Source organism: Pelobates fuscus, chromosome 2 (genome assembly GCF_036172605.1).
Source record: "Pelobates fuscus isolate aPelFus1 chromosome 2, aPelFus1.pri, whole genome shotgun sequence".
NCBI classification, from domain to species: Eukaryota; Metazoa; Chordata; class Amphibia; order Anura; family Pelobatidae; genus Pelobates; species Pelobates fuscus.
In genome coordinates, this window is record NC_086318.1 from 64,755,081 (window position 1) to 64,780,483 (window position 25,403).

At 38.4% G+C, this 25,403-nt stretch overlaps 8 non-coding genes across 8 annotated transcripts; all 8 read left to right on the plus strand.

The window, feature by feature from the left end:
• The first annotated feature begins 1,011 nt into the window (after positions 1 to 1,011).
• Positions 1,012 to 1,084, plus strand: TRNAK-CUU (transfer RNA lysine (anticodon CUU)). The gene has a single exon. It is a non-coding gene; the product is annotated as a tRNA-Lys (tRNA).
• Positions 1,085 to 6,006: 4,922 nt separating this feature from the next.
• On the plus strand, positions 6,007 to 6,079 carry TRNAK-CUU (transfer RNA lysine (anticodon CUU)). The gene has a single exon. It is a non-coding gene; the product is annotated as a tRNA-Lys (tRNA).
• Positions 6,080 to 9,486: 3,407 nt separating this feature from the next.
• On the plus strand, positions 9,487 to 9,559 carry TRNAK-CUU (transfer RNA lysine (anticodon CUU)). Its single transcript has one exon. It is a non-coding gene; the product is annotated as a tRNA-Lys (tRNA).
• Positions 9,560 to 12,965: 3,406 nt separating this feature from the next.
• On the plus strand, positions 12,966 to 13,038 carry TRNAK-CUU (transfer RNA lysine (anticodon CUU)). The gene has a single exon. It is a non-coding gene; the product is annotated as a tRNA-Lys (tRNA).
• Positions 13,039 to 15,688: 2,650 nt separating this feature from the next.
• Positions 15,689 to 15,761, plus strand: TRNAK-CUU (transfer RNA lysine (anticodon CUU)). Its single transcript has one exon. It is a non-coding gene; the product is annotated as a tRNA-Lys (tRNA).
• Positions 15,762 to 18,399: 2,638 nt separating this feature from the next.
• Positions 18,400 to 18,472, plus strand: TRNAK-CUU (transfer RNA lysine (anticodon CUU)). Its single transcript has one exon. It is a non-coding gene; the product is annotated as a tRNA-Lys (tRNA).
• A 3,849-nt stretch (positions 18,473 to 22,321) lies between these two features.
• On the plus strand, positions 22,322 to 22,394 carry TRNAK-CUU (transfer RNA lysine (anticodon CUU)). The gene has a single exon. It is a non-coding gene; the product is annotated as a tRNA-Lys (tRNA).
• Positions 22,395 to 25,045: 2,651 nt separating this feature from the next.
• TRNAK-CUU (transfer RNA lysine (anticodon CUU)) lies at positions 25,046 to 25,118 on the plus strand. Its single transcript has one exon. It is a non-coding gene; the product is annotated as a tRNA-Lys (tRNA).
• Positions 25,119 to 25,403: the final 285 nt, after the last annotated feature.

Here is a 25,403-nt window from a genome sequence, read left to right on the forward strand (position 1 = left end):
AAGATAGAGAGCTTTGCGAGTTCCCTCTTTCCCTCTGTCCACCCTTTGCTTCCGCAAAGCCCTCTGGAATGCAGACTTGAAGACTTTTCATTACAGGGTGAATTATACTCTTAATCTCAGGGTCGTGGGTTCGAGCCCCACGTTGGGCGAGATGTGTTAACAAATTGCTACCTTAGAATATAAGGAATTAAGTCATATTATTTCCATAAGAGCAATGAAGCCATTGTTTAAGAAGGCAACTTTATATGGTTAAGTGGAGCTAAATCTCACCTTCCAACATAAGCAACTAGGGTCTATGATCTCTTTCACCATCAGGCCAGGAGAAATGAAACAATCCAAAAGGGGTAGGTTTTCAATGCTAATCACATGTTACTGGACACAGTCTAACTGAATACAATCTAAATTAAACCCCACTGTCAGACAAGAGCTACTATGGCCCATCATTTACTTCACCATTTCTAATTGTTTTACGACTCTAGAAATGCAGACTTGGAGACTTCTCGTTATGATCCAAAAAGGGGAGATTTTCAAATCTTATCACCTGGACAGAAACTAAGGGATTAAAATCAAAACTAGATCTCACTGTGGAACAAGAGCTACTATGGCCCATTATATCCTTCACTGTTTCTGATTGTTTTACGAGTCTAGGAATGCCAACCTGGAGACGTTTCATTACAGGGTGGATTGCTTGAATCTTATAGGGTAAAGTGATATGATTTTTCTCTTGTTTAAGAAGGTAAATTTTATATCATACATTAAGATAGAGAGCTTTGCGAGTTCCCTCTTTCCCTCTGTCCACCCTTTGCTTCCGCAAAGCTCTCTCGGAATGCAGACTTGAAGACTTTTCATTACAGGGTGAGTTCTATAGGGTAAAGTGATCTGATTTTTCTCTTGTTTAAGAAGGTAAATTTATATATTATATTAAATAGTTAAACCAAGATAGAGAGCTTTGCAAGCTCTCTCCATCCACCCTTTGCATCCGAAGTCAGAGCATAATGCATGTAAGAATCAGCCTGGCTAGCTCAGTCGGTAGAGCATGAGACTCTTAATCTCAGGGTCGTGGGTTCGAGCCCCACGTTGGGCGAGATATGTAATTTTATGTCTCCTTTATTGAAAAAAATAAAAAAAGAAGGAAGATGCTTACGTTTGGCCTAGGGAATCATAAAAGTCACCATATATTAGAGCAGATTGTATATTTGAAAAACATAGAAGGTGAAGAAACAGGAGTGTAGTTCTTTGGAAAAGTGTGTCAAGCAATTTAATTGTTGTAAGACGATTGAGGAATTCTTACAAAACATTTTAGTAGAGGGAGATTTTCAAATCTAACCATAAACCAGTGGACACAACCTAGCAGGGGAACATGTTAACAAAATGCTACCTTAGAAAATCAGGAATTAAGCCATATTATTTCCATAAGAGCAATGAAGCCATTGTTTAAGAATGCAACTTTATATGTTTCAGTCTAGCTAAATCTCACCTTCCAACATAAGCAACTAGGGTCTATGATCTCTTTCACCATCAGGCCAGGAGAAATGAAACAATCCAAAAGGGGTAGGTTTTCAATGCTAATCACATGTTACTGGACACAGTCTAACTGAATACAATCTAAATTAAACCCCACTGTCAGACAAGAGCTACTATGGCCCATCATTTACTTCACCATTTCTAATTGTTTTACGACTCTAGAAATGCAGACTTGGAGACTTCTCGTTATGATCCAAAAAGGGGAGATTTTCAAATCTTATCACCTGGACAGAAACTAAGGGATTAAAATCAAAACTAGATCTCACTGTGGAACAAGAGCTACTATGGCCCATTATATCCTTCACTGTTTCTGATTGTTTTACGAGTCTAGGAATGCCAACCTGGAGACGTTTCATTACAGGTTGGATTGCTTGAATCTTATAGGGTAAAGTGATATGATTTTTCTCTTGTTTAAGAAGGTAAATTTTATATCATACATTAAGATAGAGAGCTTTGCGAGTTCCCTCTTTCCCTCTGTCCACCCTTTGCTTCCGCAAAGCCCTCTCGGAATGCAGACTTGAAGACTTTTCATTACAGGGTGAATTATACTCTTAATCTCAGGGTCGTGGGTTCGAGACCCACGTTGGGCGAGATGTGTTAACAAATTGCTACCTTAGAATATAAGGAATTAAGTCATATTATTTCCATAAGAGCAATGAAGCCATTGTTTAAGAATGCAACTTTATATGTTTCAGTCTAGCTAAATCTCACCTTCCAACATAAGCAACTAGGGTCTATGATCTCTTTCACCATCAGGCCAGGAGAAATGAAACAATCCAAAAGGGGTAGGTTTTCAATGCTAATCACATGTTACTGGACACAGTCTAACTGAATACAATCTAAATTAAACCCCACTGTCAGACAAGAGCTACTATGGCCCATCATTTCCTTCACCATTTCTAATTGTTTTACGACTCTAGAAATGCAGACTTGGAGACTTCTCGTTATGATCCAAAAAGGGGAGATTTTCAAATCTTATCACCTGGACAGAAACTAAGGGATTAAAATCAAAACTAGATCTCACTGTGGAACAAGAGCTACTATGGCCCATTATATCCTTCACTGTTTCTGATTGTTTTACGAGTCTAGGAATGCCAACCTGGAGACGTTTCATTACAGGTTGGATTGCTTGAATCTTATAGGGTAAAGTGATATGATTTTTCTCTTGTTTAAGAAGGTAAATTTTATATCATACATTAAGATAGAGAGCTTTGCGAGTTCCCTCTTTCCCTCTGTCCACCCTTTGCTTCCGCAAAGCTCTCTCGGAATGCAGACTTGAAGACTTTTCATTACAGGGTGAATTATACTCTTAATCTCAGGGTCGTGGGTTCGAGCCCCACGTTGGGCGAGATGTGTTAACAAATTGCTACCTTAGAATATAAGGAATTAAGTCATATTATTTCCATAAGAGCAATGAAGCCATTGTTTAAGAAGGCAACTTTATATGGTTCAGTGGAGCTAAATCTCACCTTCCAACATAAGCAACTAGGGTCTATGATCTCTTTCACCATCAGGCCAGGAGAAATGAAACAATCCAAAAGGGGTAGGTTTTCAATGCTAATCACATGTTACTGGACACAGTCTAACTGAATACAATCTAAATTAAACCCCACTGTCAGACAAGAGCTACTATGGCCCATCATTTCCTTCACCATTTCTAATTGTTTTACGACTCTAGAAATGCAGACTTGGAGACTTCTCGTTATGATCCAAAAAGGGGAGATTTTCAAATCTTATCACCTGGACAGAAACTAAGGGATTAAAATCAAAACTAGATCTCACTGTGGAACAAGAGCTACTATGGCCCATTATATCCTTCACTGTTTCTGATTGTTTTACGAGTCTAGGAATGCCAACCTGGAGACGTTTCATTACAGGTTGGATTGCTTGAATCTTATAGGGTAAAGTGATATGATTTTTCTCTTGTTTAAGAAGGTAAATTTTATATCATACATTAAGATAGAGAGCTTTGCGAGTTCCCTCTTTCCCTCTGTCCACCCTTTGCTTCCGCAAAGCCCTCTGGAATGCAGACTTGAAGACTTTTCATTACAGGGTGAATTATACTCTTAATCTCAGGGTCGTGGGTTCGAGACCCACGTTGGGCGAGATGTGTTAACAAATTGCTACCTTAGAATATAAGGAATTAAGTCATATTATTTCCATAAGAGCAATGAAGCCATTGTTTAAGAATGCAACTTTATATGTTTCAGTCTAGCTAAATCTCACCTTCCAACATAAGCAACTAGGGTCTATGATCTCTTTCACCATCAGGCCAGGAGAAATGAAACAATCCAAAAGGGGTAGGTTTTCAATGCTAATCACATGTTACTGGACACAGTCTAACTGAATACAATCTAAATTAAACCCCACTGTCAGACAAGAGCTACTATGGCCCATCATTTCCTTCACCATTTCTAATTGTTTTACGACTCTAGAAATGCAGACTTGGAGACTTCTCGTTATGATCCAAAAAGGGGAGATTTTCAAATCTTATCACCTGGACAGAAACTAAGGGATTAAAATCAAAACTAGATCTCACTGTGGAACAAGAGCTACTATGGCCCATTATATCCTTCACTGTTTCTGATTGTTTTACGAGTCTAGGAATGCCAACCTGGAGACGTTTCATTACAGGTTGGATTGCTTGAATCTTATAGGGTAAAGTGATATGATTTTTCTCTTGTTTAAGAAGGTAAATTTTATATCATACATTAAGATAGAGAGCTTTGCGAGTTCCCTCTTTCCCTCTGTCCACCCTTTGCTTCCGCAAAGCTCTCTCGGAATGCAGACTTGAAGACTTTTCATTACAGGGTGAATTATACTCTTAATCTCAGGGTCGTGGGTTCGAGCCCCACGTTGGGCGAGATGTGTTAACAAATTGCTACCTTAGAATATAAGGAATTAAGTCATATTATTTCCATAAGAGCAATGAAGCCATTGTTTAAGAAGGCAACTTTATATGGTTCAGTGGAGCTAAATCTCACCTTCCAACATAAGCAACTAGGGTCTATGATCTCTTTCACCATCAGGCCAGGAGAAATGAAACAATCCAAAAGGGGTAGGTTTTCAATGCTAATCACATGTTACTGGACACAGTCTAACTGAATACAATCTAAATTAAACCCCACTGTCAGACAAGAGCTACTATGGCCCATCATTTCCTTCACCATTTCTAATTGTTTTACGACTCTAGAAATGCAGACTTGGAGACTTCTCGTTATGATCCAAAAAGGGGAGATTTTCAAATCTTATCACCTGGACAGAAACTAAGGGATTAAAATCAAAACTAGATCTCACTGTGGAACAAGAGCTACTATGGCCCATTATATCCTTCACTGTTTCTGATTGTTTTACGAGTCTAGGAATGCCAACCTGGAGACGTTTCATTACAGGTTGGATTGCTTGAATCTTATAGGGTAAAGTGATATGATTTTTCTCTTGTTTAAGAAGGTAAATTTTATATCATACATTAAGATAGAGAGCTTTGCGAGTTCCCTCTTTCCCTCTGTCCACCCTTTGCTTCCGCAAAGCCCTCTGGAATGCAGACTTGAAGACTTTTCATTACAGGGTGAATTATACTCTTAATCTCAGGGTCGTGGGTTCGAGCCCCACGTTGGGCGAGATGTGTTAACAAATTGCTACCTTAGAATATAAGGAATTAAGTCATATTATTTCCATAAGAGCAATGAAGCCATTGTTTAAGAAGGCAACTTTATATGGTTAAGTGGAGCTAAATCTCACCTTCCAACATAAGCAACTAGGGTCTATGATCTCTTTCACCATCAGGCCAGGAGAAATGAAACAATCCAAAAGGGGTAGGTTTTCAATGCTAATCACATGTTACTGGACACAGTCTAACTGAATACAATCTAAATTAAACCCCACTGTCAGACAAGAGCTACTATGGCCCATCATTTACTTCACCATTTCTAATTGTTTTACGACTCTAGAAATGCAGACTTGGAGACTTCTCGTTATGATCCAAAAAGGGGAGATTTTCAAATCTTATCACCTGGACAGAAACTAAGGGATTAAAATCAAAACTAGATCTCACTGTGGAACAAGAGCTACTATGGCCCATTATATCCTTCACTGTTTCTGATTGTTTTACGAGTCTAGGAATGCCAACCTGGAGACGTTTCATTACAGGGTGGATTGCTTGAATCTTATAGGGTAAAGTGATATGATTTTTCTCTTGTTTAAGAAGGTAAATTTTATATCATACATTAAGATAGAGAGCTTTGCGAGTTCCCTCTTTCCCTCTGTCCACCCTTTGCTTCCGCAAAGCTCTCTCGGAATGCAGACTTGAAGACTTTTCATTACAGGGTGAGTTCTATAGGGTAAAGTGATCTGATTTTTCTCTTGTTTAAGAAGGTAAATTTATATATTATATTAAATAGTTAAACCAAGATAGAGAGCTTTGCAAGCTCTCTCCATCCACCCTTTGCATCCGAAGTCAGAGCATAATGCATGTAAGAATCAGCCTGGCTAGCTCAGTCGGTAGAGCATGAGACTCTTAATCTCAGGGTCGTGGGTTCGAGCCCCACGTTGGGCGAGATATGTAATTTTATGTCTCCTTTATTGAAAAAAATAAAAAAAGAAGGAAGATGCTTACGTTTGGCCTAGGGAATCATAAAAGTCACCATATATTAGAGCAGATTGTATATTTGAAAAACATAGAAGGTGAAGAAACAGGAGTGTAGTTCTTTGGAAAAGTGTGTCAAGCAATTTAATTGTTGTAAGACGATTGAGGAATTCTTACAAAACATTTTAGTAGAGGGAGATTTTCAAATCTAACCATAAACCAGTGGACACAACCTAGCAGGGGAACATGTTAACAAAATGCTACCTTAGAAAATCAGGAATTAAGCCATATTATTTCCATAGGAGCAATGAAGCCATTGTTTAAGAATGCAACTTTATATGTTTCAGTCTAGCTAAATCTCACCTTCCAACATAAGCAACTAGGGTCTATGATCTCTTTCACCATCAGGCCAGGAGAAATGAAACAATCCAAAAGGGGTAGGTTTTCAATGCTAATCACATGTTACTGGACACAGTCTAACTGAATACAATCTAAATTAAACCCCACTGTCAGACAAGAGCTACTATGGCCCATCATTTCCTTCACCATTTCTAATTGTTTTACGACTCTAGAAATGCAGACTTGGAGACTTCTCGTTATGATCCAAAAAGGGGAGATTTTCAAATCTTATCACCTGGACAGAAACTAAGGGATTAAAATCAAAACTAGATCTCACTGTGGAACAAGAGCTACTATGGCCCATTATATCCTTCACTGTTTCTGATTGTTTTACGAGTCTAGGAATGCCAACCTGGAGACGTTTCATTACAGGTTGGATTGCTTGAATCTTATAGGGTAAAGTGATATGATTTTTCTCTTGTTTAAGAAGGTAAATTTTATATCATACATTAAGATAGAGAGCTTTGCGAGTTCCCTCTTTCCCTCTGTCCACCCTTTGCTTCCGCAAAGCCCTCTCGGAATGCAGACTTGAAGACTTTTCATTACAGGGTGAATTATACTCTTAATCTCAGGGTCGTGGGTTCGAGACCCACGTTGGGCGAGATGTGTTAACAAATTGCTACCTTAGAATATAAGGAATTAAGTCATATTATTTCCATAAGAGCAATGAAGCCATTGTTTAAGAATGCAACTTTATATGTTTCAGTCTAGCTAAATCTCACCTTCCAACATAAGCAACTAGGGTCTATGATCTCTTTCACCATCAGGCCAGGAGAAATGAAACAATCCAAAAGGGGTAGGTTTTCAATGCTAATCACATGTTACTGGACACAGTCTAACTGAATACAATCTAAATTAAACCCCACTGTCAGACAAGAGCTACTATGGCCCATCATTTCCTTCACCATTTCTAATTGTTTTACGACTCTAGAAATGCAGACTTGGAGACTTCTCGTTATGATCCAAAAAGGGGAGATTTTCAAATCTTATCACCTGGACAGAAACTAAGGGATTAAAATCAAAACTAGATCTCACTGTGGAACAAGAGCTACTATGGCCCATTATATCCTTCACTGTTTCTGATTGTTTTACGAGTCTAGGAATGCCAACCTGGAGACGTTTCATTACAGGTTGGATTGCTTGAATCTTATAGGGTAAAGTGATATGATTTTTCTCTTGTTTAAGAAGGTAAATTTTATATCATACATTAAGATAGAGAGCTTTGCGAGTTCCCTCTTTCCCTCTGTCCACCCTTTGCTTCCGCAAAGCTCTCTCGGAATGCAGACTTGAAGACTTTTCATTACAGGGTGAATTATACTCTTAATCTCAGGGTCGTGGGTTCGAGCCCCACGTTGGGCGAGATGTGTTAACAAATTGCTACCTTAGAATATAAGGAATTAAGTCATATTATTTCCATAAGAGCAATGAAGCCATTGTTTAAGAAGGCAACTTTATATGGTTCAGTGGAGCTAAATCTCACCTTCCAACATAAGCAACTAGGGTCTATGATCTCTTTCACCATCAGGCCAGGAGAAATGAAACAATCCAAAAGGGGTAGGTTTTCAATGCTAATCACATGTTACTGGACACAGTCTAACTGAATACAATCTAAATTAAACCCCACTGTCAGACAAGAGCTACTATGGCCCATCATTTCCTTCACCATTTCTAATTGTTTTACGACTCTAGAAATGCAGACTTGGAGACTTCTCGTTATGATCCAAAAAGGGGAGATTTTCAAATCTTATCACCTGGACAGAAACTAAGGGATTAAAATCAAAACTAGATCTCACTGTGGAACAAGAGCTACTATGGCCCATTATATCCTTCACTGTTTCTGATTGTTTTACGAGTCTAGGAATGCCAACCTGGAGACGTTTCATTACAGGTTGGATTGCTTGAATCTTATAGGGTAAAGTGATATGATTTTTCTCTTGTTTAAGAAGGTAAATTTTATATCATACATTAAGATAGAGAGCTTTGCGAGTTCCCTCTTTCCCTCTGTCCACCCTTTGCTTCCGCAAAGCCCTCTGGAATGCAGACTTGAAGACTTTTCATTACAGGGTGAATTATACTCTTAATCTCAGGGTCGTGGGTTCGAGCCCCACGTTGGGCGAGATGTGTTAACAAATTGCTACCTTAGAATATAAGGAATTAAGTCATATTATTTCCATAAGAGCAATGAAGCCATTGTTTAAGAAGGCAACTTTATATGGTTAAGTGGAGCTAAATCTCACCTTCCAACATAAGCAACTAGGGTCTATGATCTCTTTCACCATCAGGCCAGGAGAAATGAAACAATCCAAAAGGGGTAGGTTTTCAATGCTAATCACATGTTACTGGACACAGTCTAACTGAATACAATCTAAATTAAACCCCACTGTCAGACAAGAGCTACTATGGCCCATCATTTACTTCACCATTTCTAATTGTTTTACGACTCTAGAAATGCAGACTTGGAGACTTCTCGTTATGATCCAAAAAGGGGAGATTTTCAAATCTTATCACCTGGACAGAAACTAAGGGATTAAAATCAAAACTAGATCTCACTGTGGAACAAGAGCTACTATGGCCCATTATATCCTTCACTGTTTCTGATTGTTTTACGAGTCTAGGAATGCCAACCTGGAGACGTTTCATTACAGGGTGGATTGCTTGAATCTTATAGGGTAAAGTGATATGATTTTTCTCTTGTTTAAGAAGGTAAATTTTATATCATACATTAAGATAGAGAGCTTTGCGAGTTCCCTCTTTCCCTCTGTCCACCCTTTGCTTCCGCAAAGCTCTCTCGGAATGCAGACTTGAAGACTTTTCATTACAGGGTGAGTTCTATAGGGTAAAGTGATCTGATTTTTCTCTTGTTTAAGAAGGTAAATTTATATATTATATTAAATAGTTAAACCAAGATAGAGAGCTTTGCAAGCTCTCTCCATCCACCCTTTGCATCCGAAGTCAGAGCATAATGCATGTAAGAATCAGCCTGGCTAGCTCAGTCGGTAGAGCATGAGACTCTTAATCTCAGGGTCGTGGGTTCGAGCCCCACGTTGGGCGAGATATGTAATTTTATGTCTCCTTTATTGAAAAAAATAAAAAAAGAAGGAAGATGCTTACGTTTGGCCTAGGGAATCATAAAAGTCACCATATATTAGAGCAGATTGTATATTTGAAAAACATAGAAGGTGAAGAAACAGGAGTGTAGTTCTTTGGAAAAGTGTGTCAAGCAATTTAATTGTTGTAAGACGATTGAGGAATTCTTACAAAACATTTTAGTAGAGGGAGATTTTCAAATCTAACCATAAACCAGTGGACACAACCTAGCAGGGGAACATGTTAACAAAATGCTACCTTAGAAAATCAGGAATTAAGCCATATTATTTCCATAAGAGCAATGAAGCCATTGTTTAAGAATGCAACTTTATATGTTTCAGTCTAGCTAAATCTCACCTTCCAACATAAGCAACTAGGGTCTATGATCTCTTTCACCATCAGGCCAGGAGAAATGAAACAATCCAAAAGGGGTAGGTTTTCAATGCTAATCACATGTTACTGGACACAGTCTAACTGAATACAATCTAAATTAAACCCCACTGTCAGACAAGAGCTACTATGGCCCATCATTTCCTTCACCATTTCTAATTGTTTTACGACTCTAGAAATGCAGACTTGGAGACTTCTCGTTATGATCCAAAAAGGGGAGATTTTCAAATCTTATCACCTGGACAGAAACTAAGGGATTAAAATCAAAACTAGATCTCACTGTGGAACAAGAGCTACTATGGCCCATTATATCCTTCACTGTTTCTGATTGTTTTACGAGTCTAGGAATGCCAACCTGGAGACGTTTCATTACAGGTTGGATTGCTTGAATCTTATAGGGTAAAGTGATATGATTTTTCTCTTGTTTAAGAAGGTAAATTTTATATCATACATTAAGATAGAGAGCTTTGCGAGTTCCCTCTTTCCCTCTGTCCACCCTTTGCTTCCGCAAAGCCCTCTCGGAATGCAGACTTGAAGACTTTTCATTACAGGGTGAATTATACTCTTAATCTCAGGGTCGTGGGTTCGAGACCCACGTTGGGCGAGATGTGTTAACAAATTGCTACCTTAGAATATAAGGAATTAAGTCATATTATTTCCATAAGAGCAATGAAGCCATTGTTTAAGAATGCAACTTTATATGTTTCAGTCTAGCTAAATCTCACCTTCCAACATAAGCAACTAGGGTCTATGATCTCTTTCACCATCAGGCCAGGAGAAATGAAACAATCCAAAAGGGGTAGGTTTTCAATGCTAATCACATGTTACTGGACACAGTCTAACTGAATACAATCTAAATTAAACCCCACTGTCAGACAAGAGCTACTATGGCCCATCATTTCCTTCACCATTTCTAATTGTTTTACGACTCTAGAAATGCAGACTTGGAGACTTCTCGTTATGATCCAAAAAGGGGAGATTTTCAAATCTTATCACCTGGACAGAAACTAAGGGATTAAAATCAAAACTAGATCTCACTGTGGAACAAGAGCTACTATGGCCCATTATATCCTTCACTGTTTCTGATTGTTTTACGAGTCTAGGAATGCCAACCTGGAGACGTTTCATTACAGGTTGGATTGCTTGAATCTTATAGGGTAAAGTGATATGATTTTTCTCTTGTTTAAGAAGGTAAATTTTATATCATACATTAAGATAGAGAGCTTTGCGAGTTCCCTCTTTCCCTCTGTCCACCCTTTGCTTCCGCAAAGCTCTCTCGGAATGCAGACTTGAAGACTTTTCATTACAGGGTGAATTATACTCTTAATCTCAGGGTCGTGGGTTCGAGCCCCACGTTGGGCGAGATGTGTTAACAAATTGCTACCTTAGAATATAAGGAATTAAGTCATATTATTTCCATAAGAGCAATGAAGCCATTGTTTAAGAAGGCAACTTTATATGGTTCAGTGGAGCTAAATCTCACCTTCCAACATAAGCAACTAGGGTCTATGATCTCTTTCACCATCAGGCCAGGAGAAATGAAACAATCCAAAAGGGGTAGGTTTTCAATGCTAATCACATGTTACTGGACACAGTCTAACTGAATACAATCTAAATTAAACCCCACTGTCAGACAAGAGCTACTATGGCCCATCATTTCCTTCACCATTTCTAATTGTTTTACGACTCTAGAAATGCAGACTTGGAGACTTCTCGTTATGATCCAAAAAGGGGAGATTTTCAAATCTTATCACCTGGACAGAAACTAAGGGATTAAAATCAAAACTAGATCTCACTGTGGAACAAGAGCTACTATGGCCCATTATATCCTTCACTGTTTCTGATTGTTTTACGAGTCTAGGAATGCCAACCTGGAGACGTTTCATTACAGGTTGGATTGCTTGAATCTTATAGGGTAAAGTGATATGATTTTTCTCTTGTTTAAGAAGGTAAATTTTATATCATACATTAAGATAGAGAGCTTTGCGAGTTCCCTCTTTCCCTCTGTCCACCCTTTGCTTCCGCAAAGCCCTCTGGAATGCAGACTTGAAGACTTTTCATTACAGGGTGAATTATACTCTTAATCTCAGGGTCGTGGGTTCGAGCCCCACGTTGGGCGAGATGTGTTATAAATTGCTACCTTAGAATATAAGGAATTAAGTCATATTATTTCCATAAGAGCAATGAAGCCATTGTTTAAGAAGGCAACTTTATATGGTTAAGTGGAGCTAAATCTCACCTTCCAACATAAGCAACTAGGGTCTATGATCTCTTTCACCATCAGGCCAGGAGAAATGAAACAATCCAAAAGGGGTAGGTTTTCAATGCTAATCACATGTTACTGGACACAGTCTAACTGAATACAATCTAAATTAAACCCCACTGTCAGACAAGAGCTACTATGGCCCATCATTTACTTCACCATTTCTAATTGTTTTACGACTCTAGAAATGCAGACTTGGAGACTTCTCGTTATGATCCAAAAAGGGGAGATTTTCAAATCTTATCACCTGGACAGAAACTAAGGGATTAAAATCAAAACTAGATCTCACTGTGGAACAAGAGCTACTATGGCCCATTATATCCTTCACTGTTTCTGATTGTTTTACGAGTCTAGGAATGCCAACCTGGAGACGTTTCATTACAGGGTGGATTGCTTGAATCTTATAGGGTAAAGTGATATGATTTTTCTCTTGTTTAAGAAGGTAAATTTTATATCATACATTAAGATAGAGAGCTTTGCGAGTTCCCTCTTTCCCTCTGTCCACCCTTTGCTTCCGCAAAGCTCTCTCGGAATGCAGACTTGAAGACTTTTCATTACAGGGTGAGTTCTATAGGGTAAAGTGATCTGATTTTTCTCTTGTTTAAGAAGGTAAATTTATATATTATATTAAATAGTTAAACCAAGATAGAGAGCTTTGCAAGCTCTCTCCATCCACCCTTTGCATCCGAAGTCAGAGCATAATGCATGTAAGAATCAGCCTGGCTAGCTCAGTCGGTAGAGCATGAGACTCTTAATCTCAGGGTCGTGGGTTCGAGCCCCACGTTGGGCGAGATATGTAATTTTATGTCTCCTTTATTGAAAAAAATAAAAAAAGAAGGAAGATGCTTACGTTTGGCCTAGGGAATCATAAAAGTCACCATATATTAGAGCAGATTGTATATTTGAAAAACATAGAAGGTGAAGAAACAGGAGTGTAGTTCTTTGGAAAAGTGTGTCAAGCAATTTAATTGTTGTAAGACGATTGAGGAATTCTTACAAAACATTTTAGTAGAGGGAGATTTTCAAATCTAACCATAAACCAGTGGACACAACCTAGCAGGGGAACATGTTAACAAAATGCTACCTTAGAAAATCAGGAATTAAGCCATATTATTTCCATAAGAGCAATGAAGCCATTGTTTAAGAATGCAACTTTATATGTTTCAGTCTAGCTAAATCTCACCTTCCAACATAAGCAACTAGGGTCTATGATCTCTTTCACCATCAGGCCAGGAGAAATGAAACAATCCAAAAGGGGTAGGTTTTCAATGCTAATCACATGTTACTGGACACAGTCTAACTGAATACAATCTAAATTAAACCCCACTGTCAGACAAGAGCTACTATGGCCCATCATTTCCTTCACCATTTCTAATTGTTTTACGACTCTAGAAATGCAGACTTGGAGACTTCTCGTTATGATCCAAAAAGGGGAGATTTTCAAATCTTATCACCTGGACAGAAACTAAGGGATTAAAATCAAAACTAGATCTCACTGTGGAACAAGAGCTACTATGGCCCATTATATCCTTCACTGTTTCTGATTGTTTTACGAGTCTAGGAATGCCAACCTGGAGACGTTTCATTACAGGTTGGATTGCTTGAATCTTATAGGGTAAAGTGATATGATTTTTCTCTTGTTTAAGAAGGTAAATTTTATATCATACATTAAGATAGAGAGCTTTGCGAGTTCCCTCTTTCCCTCTGTCCACCCTTTGCTTCCGCAAAGCCCTCTCGGAATGCAGACTTGAAGACTTTTCATTACAGGGTGAATTATACTCTTAATCTCAGGGTCGTGGGTTCGAGACCCACGTTGGGCGAGATGTGTTAACAAATTGCTACCTTAGAATATAAGGAATTAAGTCATATTATTTCCATAAGAGCAATGAAGCCATTGTTTAAGAATGCAACTTTATATGTTTCAGTCTAGCTAAATCTCACCTTCCAACATAAGCAACTAGGGTCTATGATCTCTTTCACCATCAGGCCAGGAGAAATGAAACAATCCAAAAGGGGTAGGTTTTCAATGCTAATCACATGTTACTGGACACAGTCTAACTGAATACAATCTAAATTAAACCCCACTGTCAGACAAGAGCTACTATGGCCCATCATTTCCTTCACCATTTCTAATTGTTTTACGACTCTAGAAATGCAGACTTGGAGACTTCTCGTTATGATCCAAAAAGGGGAGATTTTCAAATCTTATCACCTGGACAGAAACTAAGGGATTAAAATCAAAACTAGATCTCACTGTGGAACAAGAGCTACTATGGCCCATTATATCCTTCACTGTTTCTGATTGTTTTACGAGTCTAGGAATGCCAACCTGGAGACGTTTCATTACAGGTTGGATTGCTTGAATCTTATAGGGTAAAGTGATATGATTTTTCTCTTGTTTAAGAAGGTAAATTTTATATCATACATTAAGATAGAGAGCTTTGCGAGTTCCCTCTTTCCCTCTGTCCACCCTTTGCTTCCGCAAAGCTCTCTCGGAATGCAGACTTGAAGACTTTTCATTACAGGGTGAATTATACTCTTAATCTCAGGGTCGTGGGTTCGAGCCCCACGTTGGGCGAGATGTGTTAACAAATTGCTACCTTAGAATATAAGGAATTAAGTCATATTATTTCCATAAGAGCAATGAAGCCATTGTTTAAGAAGGCAACTTTATATGGTTCAGTGGAGCTAAATCTCACCTTCCAACATAAGCAACTAGGGTCTATGATCTCTTTCACCATCAGGCCAGGAGAAATGAAACAATCCAAAAGGGGTAGGTTTTCAATGCTAATCACATGTTACTGGACACAGTCTAACTGAATACAATCTAAATTAAACCCCACTGTCAGACAAGAGCTACTATGGCCCATCATTTCCTTCACCATTTCTAATTGTTTTACGACTCTAGAAATGCAGACTTGGAGACTTCTCGTTATGATCCAAAAAGGGGAGATTTTCAAATCTTATCACCTGGACAGAAACTAAGGGATTAAAATCAAAACTAGATCTCACTGTGGAACAAGAGCTACTATGGCCCATTATATCCTTCACTGTTTCTGATTGTTTTACGAGTCTAGGAATGCCAACCTGGAGACGTTTCATTACAGGGTGGATTGCTTGAATCTTATAGGGTAAAGTGATATGATTTTTCTCTTGTTTAAGAAGGTAAATTTTAAATCATACATTAAGATAGAGAGCTTTGCGAGTTCCCTCTTTCCCTCTGTCCACCCTTTGCTTCCGCAAAGCTCTCTCGGAATGCAGACTTGAAGACTTTTCATTACAGGGTGAGTTCTATAGGGTAAAGTGATCTGATTTTTCTCTTGTTTAAGAAGGTAAATTTATATATTATATTAAATAGTTAAACCAAGATAGAGAGCTTTGCAAGCTCTCTCCATCCACCCTTTGCATCCGAAATCAGAGCATAATGCATGTAGGAATCAGCCCGGCTAGCTCAGTCGGTAGAGCATGAGACTCTTAATCTCAGGGTCGTGGGTTCGAGCCCCACGTTGGGCGAGATATGTAATTTTATGTCTCCTTTATTGAAAAAAATAAAAAAAGAAGGAAGGTGCTTACGTTTGGCCTAGGGAATCATAAAAGTCACCATATATTAGAGCAGATTGTATATTTGAAAAACATAGAAGGTGAAGAAACAGGAGTGTAGTTCTTTGGAAAAGTGTGTCAAGCAATTTAATTGTTGTAAGACTATTGAGGAATTCTTACAAAACATTTTAGTAGAGGGAGATTTTCAAATCTAACCATAAACCAGTGGACACAACCTAGCAGGGGAACATGTTAACAAAATGCTACCTTAGAATATAAGGAATTAAGTCATATTATTTCCATAAGAGCAATGAAGCCATTGTTTAAGAATGCAACTTTATATGTTTCAGTCTAGCTAAATCTCACCTTCCAACATAAGCAACTAGGGTCTATGATCTCTTTCACCATCAGGCCAGGAGAAATGAAACAATCCAAAAGGGGTAGGTTTTCAATGCTAATCACATGTTACTGGACACAGTCTAACTGAATACAATCTAAATTAAACCCCACTGTCAGACAAGAGCTACTATGGCCCATCATTTCCTTCACCATTTCTAATTGTTTTACGACTCTAGAAATGCAGACTTGGAGACTTCTCGTTATGATCCAAAAAGGGGAGATTTTCAAATCTTATCACCTGGACAGAAACTAAGGGATTAAAATCAAAACTAGATCTCACTGTGGAACAAGAGCTACTATGGCCCATTATATCCTTCACTGTTTCTGATTGTTTTACGAGTCTAGGAATGCCAACCTGGAGACGTTTCATTACAGGTTGGATTGCTTGAATCTTATAGGGTAAAGTGATATGATTTTTCTCTTGTTTAAGAAGGTAAATTTTATATCATACATTAAGATAGAGAGCTTTGCGAGTTCCCTCTTTCCCTCTGTCCACCCTTTGCTTCCGCAAAGCCCTCTGGAATGCAGACTTGAAGACTTTTCATTACAGGGTGAATTATACTCTTAATCTCAGGGTCGTGGGTTCGAGCCCCACGTTGGGCGAGATGCGTTAACAAATTGCTACCTTAGAATATAAGGAATTAAGTCATATTATTTCCATAAGAGCAATGAAGCCATTGTTTAAGAAGGCAACTTTATATGGTTAAGTGGAGCTAAATCTCACCTTCCAACATAAGCAACTAGGGTCTATGATCTCTTTCACCATCAGGCCAGGAGAAATGAAACAATCCAAAAGGGGTAGGTTTTCAATGCTAATCACATGTTACTGGACACAGTCTAACTGAATACAATCTAAATTAAACCCCACTGTCAGACAAGAGCTACTATGGCTCACCATTTCTAATTGTTTTACGACTCTAGAAATGCAGACTTGGAGACTTCTCGTTATGATCCAAAAAGGGGAGATTTTCAAATCTTATCACCTGGACAGAAACTAAGGGATTAAAATCAAAACTAGATCTCACTGTGGAACAAGAGCTACTATGGCCCATTATATCCTTCACTGTTTCTGATTGTTTTACGAGTCTAGGAATGCCAACCTGGAGACGTTTCATTACAGGGTGGATTGCTTGAATCTTATAGGGTAAAGTGATATGATTTTTCTCTTGTTTAAGAAGGTAAATTTTATATCATACATTAAGATAGAGAGCTTTGCGAGTTCCCTCTTTCCCTCTGTCCACCCTTTGCTTACGCAAAGCTCTCTCGGAATGCAGACTTGAAGACTTTTCATTACAGGGTGAATTATACTCTTAATCTCAGGGTCGTGGGTTCGAGCCCCACGTTGGGCGAGATGTGTTAACAAATTGCTACCTTAGAATATAAGGAATTAAGTCATATTATTTCCATAAGAGCAATGAAGCCATTGTTTAAGAAGGCAACTTTATATGGTTCAGTGGAGATAAATCTCACCTTCCAACATAAGCAACTAGGGTCTATGATCTCTTTCACCATCAGGCCAGGAGAAATGAAACAATCCAAAAGGGGTAGGTTTTCAATGCTAATCACATGTTACTGGACACAGTCTAACTGAATACAATCTAAATTAAACCCCACTGTCAGACAAGAGCTACTATGGCCCATCATTTCCTTCACCATTTCTAATTGTTTTACGACTCTAGAAATGCAGACTTGGAGACTTCTCGTTATGATCCAAAAAGGGGAGATTTTCAAATCTTATCACCTGGACAGAAACTAAGGGATTAAAATCAAAACTAGATCTCACTGTGGAACAAGAGCTACTATGGCCCATTATATCCTTCACTGTTTCTGATTGTTTTACGAGTCTAGGAATGCCAACCTGGAGACGTTTCATTACAGGGTGGATTGCTTGAATCTTATAGGGTAAAGTGATATGATTTTTCTCTTGTTTAAGAAGGTAAATTTTTGTATCATACATTAAGATAGAGAGCTTTGCGAGTTCCCTCTTTCCCTCTGTCCACCCTTTGCTTCCGCAAAGCTCTCTCGGAATGCAGACTTGAAGACTTTTCATTACAGGGTGAGTTCTATAGGGTAAAGTGATCTGATTTTTCTCTTGTTTAAGAAGGTAAATTTATATATTATATTAAATAGTTAAACCAAGATAGAGAGCTTTGCAAGCTCTCTCCATCCACCCTTTGCATCCGAAGTCAGAGCATAATGCATGTAGGAATCAGCCCGGCTAGCTCAGTCGGTAGAGCATGAGACTCTTAATCTCAGGGTCGTGGGTTCGAGCCCCACGTTGGGCGAGATATGTAATTTTATGTCTCCTTTATTGAAAAAAAAAAAAAAAGAAGGAAGGTGCTTACGTTTGGCCTAGGGAATCATAAAAGTCACCATATATTAGAGCAGATTGTATATTTGAAAAACATAGAAGGTGAAGAAACAGGAGTGTAGTTCTTTGGAAAAGTGTGTCAAGCAATTTAATTGTTGTAAGACGATTGAGGAATTCTTACAAAACATTTTAGTAGAGGGAGATTTTCAAATCTAACCATAAACCAGTGGACACAACCTAGCAGGGGAACATGTTAACAAAATGCTACCTTAGAATATAAGGAATTAAGTCATATTATTTCCATAAGAGCAATGAAGCCATTGTTTAAGAATGCAACTTTATATGTTTCAGTCTAGCTAAATCTCACCTTCCAACATAAGCAACTAGGGTCTATGATCTCTTTCACCATCAGGCCAGGAGAAATGAAACAATCCAAAAGGGGTAGGTTTTCAATGCTAATCACATGTTACTGGACACAGTCTAACTGAATACAATCTAAATTAAACCCCACTGTCAGACAAGAGCTACTATGGCCCATCATTTCCTTCACCATTTCTAATTGTTTTATGACTCTAGAAATGCAGACTTGGAGACTTCTCGTTATGATCCAAAAAGGGGAGATTTTCAAATCTTATCACCTGGACAGAAACTAAGGGATTAAAATCAAAACTAGATCTCACTGTGGAACAAGAGCTACTATGGCCCATTATATCCTTCACTGTTTCTGATTGTTTTACGAGTCTAGGAATGCCAACCTGGAGACGTTTCATTACAGGTTGGATTGCTTGAATCTTATAGGGTAAAGTGATATGATTTTTCTCTTGTTTAAGAAGGTAAATTTTATATCATACATTAAGATAGAGAGCTTTGCGAGTTCCCTCTTTCCCTCTGTCCACCCTTTGCTTCCGCAAAGCTCTCTCGGAATGCAGACTTGAAGACTTTTCATTACAGGGTGAATTATACTCTTAATCTCAGGGTCGTGGGTTCGAGCCCCACGTTGGGCGAGATGTGTTAACAAATTGCTACCTTAGAATATAAGGAATTAAGTCATATTATTTCCATAAGAGCAATGAAGCCATTGTTTAAGAAGGCAACTTTATATGGTTCAGTGGAGCTAAATCTCACCTTCCAACATAAGCAACTAGGGTCTATGATCTCTTTCACCATCAGGCCAGGAGAAATGAAACAATCCAAAAGGGGTAGGTTTTCAATGCTAATCACATGTTACTGGACACAGTCTAACTGAATACAATCTAAATTAAACCCCACTGTCAGACAAGAGCTACTATGGCCCATCATTTCCTTCACCATTTCTAATTGTTTTACGACTCTAGAAATGCAGACTTGGAGACTTCTCGTTATGATCCAAAAAGGGGAGATTTTCAAATCTTATCACCTGGACAGAAACTAAGGGATTAAAATCAAAACTAGATCTCACTGTGGAACAAGAGCTACTATGGCCCATTATATCCTTCACTGTTTCTGATTGTTTTACGAGTCTAGGAATGCCAACCTGGAGACGTTTCATTACAGGGTGGATTGCTTGAATCTTATAGGGTAAAGTGATATGATTTTTCTCTTGTTTAAGAAGGTAAATTTTATATCATACATTAAGATAGAGAGCTTTGCGAGTTCCCTCTTTCCCTCTGTCCACCCTTTGCTTCCGCAAAGCTCTCTCGGAATGCAGACTTGAAGACTTTTCATTACAGGGTGAGTTCTATAGGGTAAAGTGATCTGATTTTTCTCTTGTTTAAGAAGGTAAATTTATATATTATATTAAATAGTTAAACCAAGATAGAGAGCTTTGCAAGCTCTCTCCATCCACCCTTTGCATCCGAAGTCAGAGCATAATGCATGTAGGAATCAGCCCGGCTAGCTCAGTCAGTAGAGCATGAGACTCTTAATCTCAGGTTCGAGCCCCACGTTGGGCGAGATATGTAATTTTATGTCTCCTTTATTGAAAAAAAAAAAAAAAGAAGGAAGGTGCTTACGTTTGGCCTAGGGAATCATAAAAGTCACCATATATTAGAGCAGATTGTATATTTGAAAAACATAGAAGGTGAAGAAACAGGAGTGTAGTTCTTTGGAAAAGTGTGTCAAGCAATTTAATTGTTGTAAGACGATTGAGGAATTCTTACAAAACATTTTAGTAGAGGGAGATTTTCAAATCTAACCATAAACCAGTGGACACAACCTAGCAGGGGAACATGTTAACAAAATGCTACCTTAGAATATAAGGAATTAAGTCATATTATTTCCATAAGAGCAATGAAGCCATTGTTTATGAATGCAACTTTATATGTTTCAGTCTAGCTAAATCTCACCTTCCAACATAAGCAACTAGGGTCTATGATCTCTTTCACCATCAGGCCAGGAGAAATGAAACAATCCAAAAGGGGTAGGTTTTCAATGCTAATCACATGTTACTGGACACAGTCTAACTGAATACAATCTAAATTAAACCCCACTGTCAGACAAGAGCTACTATGGCCCATCATTTCCTTCACCATTTCTAATTGTTTTACGACTCTAGAAATGCAGACTTGGAGACTTCTCGTTATGATCCAAAAAGGGGAGATTTTCAAATCTTATCACCTGTTCAGAAACTAAGGGATTAAAATCAAAACTAGATCTCACTGTGGAACAAGAGCTACTATGGCCCATTATATCCTTCACTGTTTCTGATTGTTTTACGAGTCTAGGAATGCCAACCTGGAGACGTTTCATTACAGGTTGGATTGCTTGAATCTTATAGGGTAAAGTGATATGATTTTTCTCTTGTTTAAGAAGGTAAATTTTATATCATACATTAAGATAGAGAGCTTTGCGAGTTCCCTCTTTCCCTCTGTCCACCCTTTGCTTCCGCAAAGCTCTCTCGGAATGCAGACTTGAAGACTTTTCATTACAGGGTGAATTATACTCTTAATCTCAGGGTCGTGGGTTCGAGCCCCACGTTGGGCGAGATGTGTTAACAAATTGCTACCTTAGAATATAAGGAATTAAGTCATATTATTTCCATAAGAGCAATGAAGCCATTGTTTAAGAAGGCAACTTTATATGGTTCAGTGGAGCTAAATCTCACCTTCCAACATAAGCAACTAGGGTCTATGATCTCTTTCACCATCAGGCCAGGAGAAATGAAACAATCCAAAAGGGGTAGGTTTTCAATGCTAATCACATGTTACTGGACACAGTCTAACTGAATACAATCTAAATTAAACCCCACTGTCAGACAAGAGCTACTATGGCCCATCATTTCCTTCACCATTTCTAATTGTTTTACGACTCTAGAAATGCAGACTTGGAGACTTCTCGTTATGATCCAAAAAGGGGAGATTTTCAAATCTTATCACCTGGACAGAAACTAAGGGATTAAAATCAAAACTAGATCTCACTGTGGAACAAGAGCTACTATGGCCCATTATATCATTCACTGTTTCTGATTGTTTTACGAGTCTAGGAATGCCAACCTGGAGACGTTTCATTACAGGGTGGATTGCTTGAATCTTATAGGGTAAAGTGATATGATTTTTCTCTTGTTTAAGAAGGTAAATTTTATATCATACATTAAGATAGAGAGCTTTGCGAGTTCCCTCTTTCCCTCTGTCCACCCTTTGCTTCCGCAAAGCTCTCTCGGAATGCAGACTTGAAGACTTTTCATTACAGGGTGAGTTCTATAGGGTAAAGTGATCTGATTTTTCTCTTGTTTAAGAAGGTAAATTTATATATTATATTAAATAGTTAAACCAAGATAGAGAGCTTTGCAAACTCTCTCCATCCACCCTTTGCATCCGAAGTCAGAGCATAATGCATGTAGGAATCAGCCCGGCTAGCTCAGTCGGTAGAGCATGAGACTCTTAATCTCAGGGTCGTGGGTTCGAGCCCCACGTTGGGCGAGATATGTAATTTTATGTCTCCTTTATTGAAAAAAATAAAAAAAGAAGGAAGGTGCTTACGTTTGGCCTAGGGAATCATAAAAGTCACCATATATTAGAGCAGATTGTATATTTGAAAAACATAGAAGGTGAAGAAACAGGAGTGTAGTTCTTTGGAAAAGTGTGTCAAGCAATTTAATTGTTGTAAGACGATTGAGGAATTCTTACAAAACATTTTAGTAGAGGGAGCTTTTCAAATCTAACCATAAACCAGTGGACACAACCTAGCAGGGGAACATGTTAACAAAATGCTACCTTAGAATATAAGGAATTAAGTCATATTATTTCCATAAGAGCAATGAAGCCATTGTTTAAGAAGGCAACTTTATATGGTTCAGTGGAGCTAAATCTCACCTTCCAACATAAGCAACTAGGGTCTATGATCTCTTTCACCATCAGGCCAGGAGAAATGAAACAATCCAAAAGGGGTAGGTTTTCAATGCTAATCACATGTTACTGGACACAGTCTAACTGAATACAATCTAAATTAAACCCCACTGTCAGACAAGAGCTACTATGGCCCATCATTTCCTTCACCATTTCTAATTGTTTTACGACTCTAGAAATGCAGACTTGTAGACTTCTCGTTATGATCCAAAAAGGGGAGATTTTCAAATCTTATCACCTGGACAGAAACTAAGGGATTAAAATCAAAACTAGATCTCACTGTGGAACAAGAGCTACTATGGCCCATTATATCCTTCACTGTTTCTGATTGTTTTACGAGTCTAGGAATGCCAACCTGGAGACGTTTCATTACAGGTTGGATTGCTTGAATCTTATAGGGTAAAGTGATATGATTTTTCTCTTGTTTAAGAAGGTAAATTTTATATCATACATTAAGATAGAGAGCTTTGCGAGTTCCCTCTTTCCCTCTGTCCACCCTTTGCTTCCGCAAAGCTCTCTCGGAATGCAGACTTGAAGACTTTTCATTACAGGGTGAATTATACTCTTAATCTCAGGGTCGTGGGTTCGAGCCCCACGTTGGGCGAGATGTGTTAACAAATTGCTACCTTAGAATATAAGGAATTAAGTCATATTATTTCCATAAGAGCAATGAAGCCATTGTTTAAGAAGGCAACTTTATATGGTTCAGTGGAGCTAAATCTCACCTTCCAACATAAGCAACTAGGGTCTATGATCTCTTTCACCATCAGGCCAGGAGAAATGAAACAATCCAAAAGGGGTAGGTTTTCAATGCTAATCACATGTTACTGGACACAGTCTAACTGAATACAATCTAAATTAAACCCCACTGTCAGACAAGAGCTACTATGGCCCATCATTTCCTTCACCATTTCTAATTGTTTTACGACTCTAGAAATGCAGACTTGGAGACTTCTCGTTATGATCCAAAAAGGGGAGATTTTCAAATCTTATCACCTGGACAGAAACTAAGGGATTAAAATCAAAACTAGATCTCACTGTGGAACAAGAGCTACTATGGCCCATTATATCCTTCACTGTTTCTGATTGTTTTACGAGTCTAGGAATGCCAACCTGGAGACGTTTCATTACAGGGTGGATTGCTTGAATCTTATAGGGTAAAGTGATATGATTTTTCTCTTGTTTAAGAAGGTAAATTTTATATCATACATTAAGATAGAGAGCTTTGCGAGTTCCCTCTTTCCCTCTGTCCACCCTTTGCTTACGCAAAGCTCTCTCGGAATGCAGACTTGAAGACTTTTCATTACAGGGTGAATTATACTCTTAATCTCAGGGTCGTGGGTTCGAGCCCCACGTTGGGCGAGATGTGTTAACAAATTGCTACCTTAGAATATAAGGAATTAAGTCATATTATTTCCATAAGAGCAATGAAGCCATTGTTTAAGAAGGCAACTTTATATGGTTCAGTGGAGATAAATCTCACCTTCCAACATAAGCAACTAGGGTCTATGATCTCTTTCACCATCAGGCCAGGAGAAATGAAACAATCCAAAAGGGGTAGGTTTTCAATGCTAATCACATGTTACTGGACACAGTCTAACTGAATACAATCTAAATTAAACCCCACTGTCAGACAAGAGCTACTATGGCCCATCATTTCCTTCACCATTTCTAATTGTTTTACGACTCTAGAAATGCAGACTTGGAGACTTCTCGTTATGATCCAAAAAGGGGAGATTTTCAAATCTTATCACCTGGACAGAAACTAAGGGATTAAAATCAAAACTAGATCTCACTGTGGAACAAGAGCTACTATGGCCCATTATATCCTTCACTGTTTCTGATTGTTTTACGAGTCTAGGAATGCCAACCTGGAGACGTTTCATTACAGGGTGGATTGCTTGAATCTTATAGGGTAAAGTGATATGATTTTTCTCTTGTTTAAGAAGGTAAATTTTTGTATCATACATTAAGATAGAGAGCTTTGCGAGTTCCCTCTTTCCCTCTGTCCACCCTTTGCTTCCGCAAAGCTCTCTCGGAATGCAGACTTGAAGACTTTTCATTACAGGGTGAGTTCTATAGGGTAAAGTGATCTGATTTTTCTCTTGTTTAAGAAGGTAAATTTATATATTATATTAAATAGTTAAACCAAGATAGAGAGCTTTGCAAGCTCTCTCCATCCACCCTTTGCATCCGAAGTCAGAGCATAATGCATGTAGGAATCAGCCCGGCTAGCTCAGTCGGTAGAGCATGAGACTCTTAATCTCAGGGTCGTGGGTTCGAGCCCCACGTTGGGCGAGATATGTAATTTTATGTCTCCTTTATTGAAAAAAAAAAAAAAAGAAGGAAGGTGCTTACGTTTGGCCTAGGGAATCATAAAAGTCACCATATATTAGAGCAGATTGTATATTTGAAAAACATAGAAGGTGAAGAAACAGGAGTGTAGTTCTTTGGAAAAGTGTGTCAAGCAATTTAATTGTTGTAAGACGATTGAGGAATTCTTACAAAACATTTTAGTAGAGGGAGATTTTCAAATCTAACCATAAACCAGTGGACACAACCTAGCAGGGGAACATGTTAACA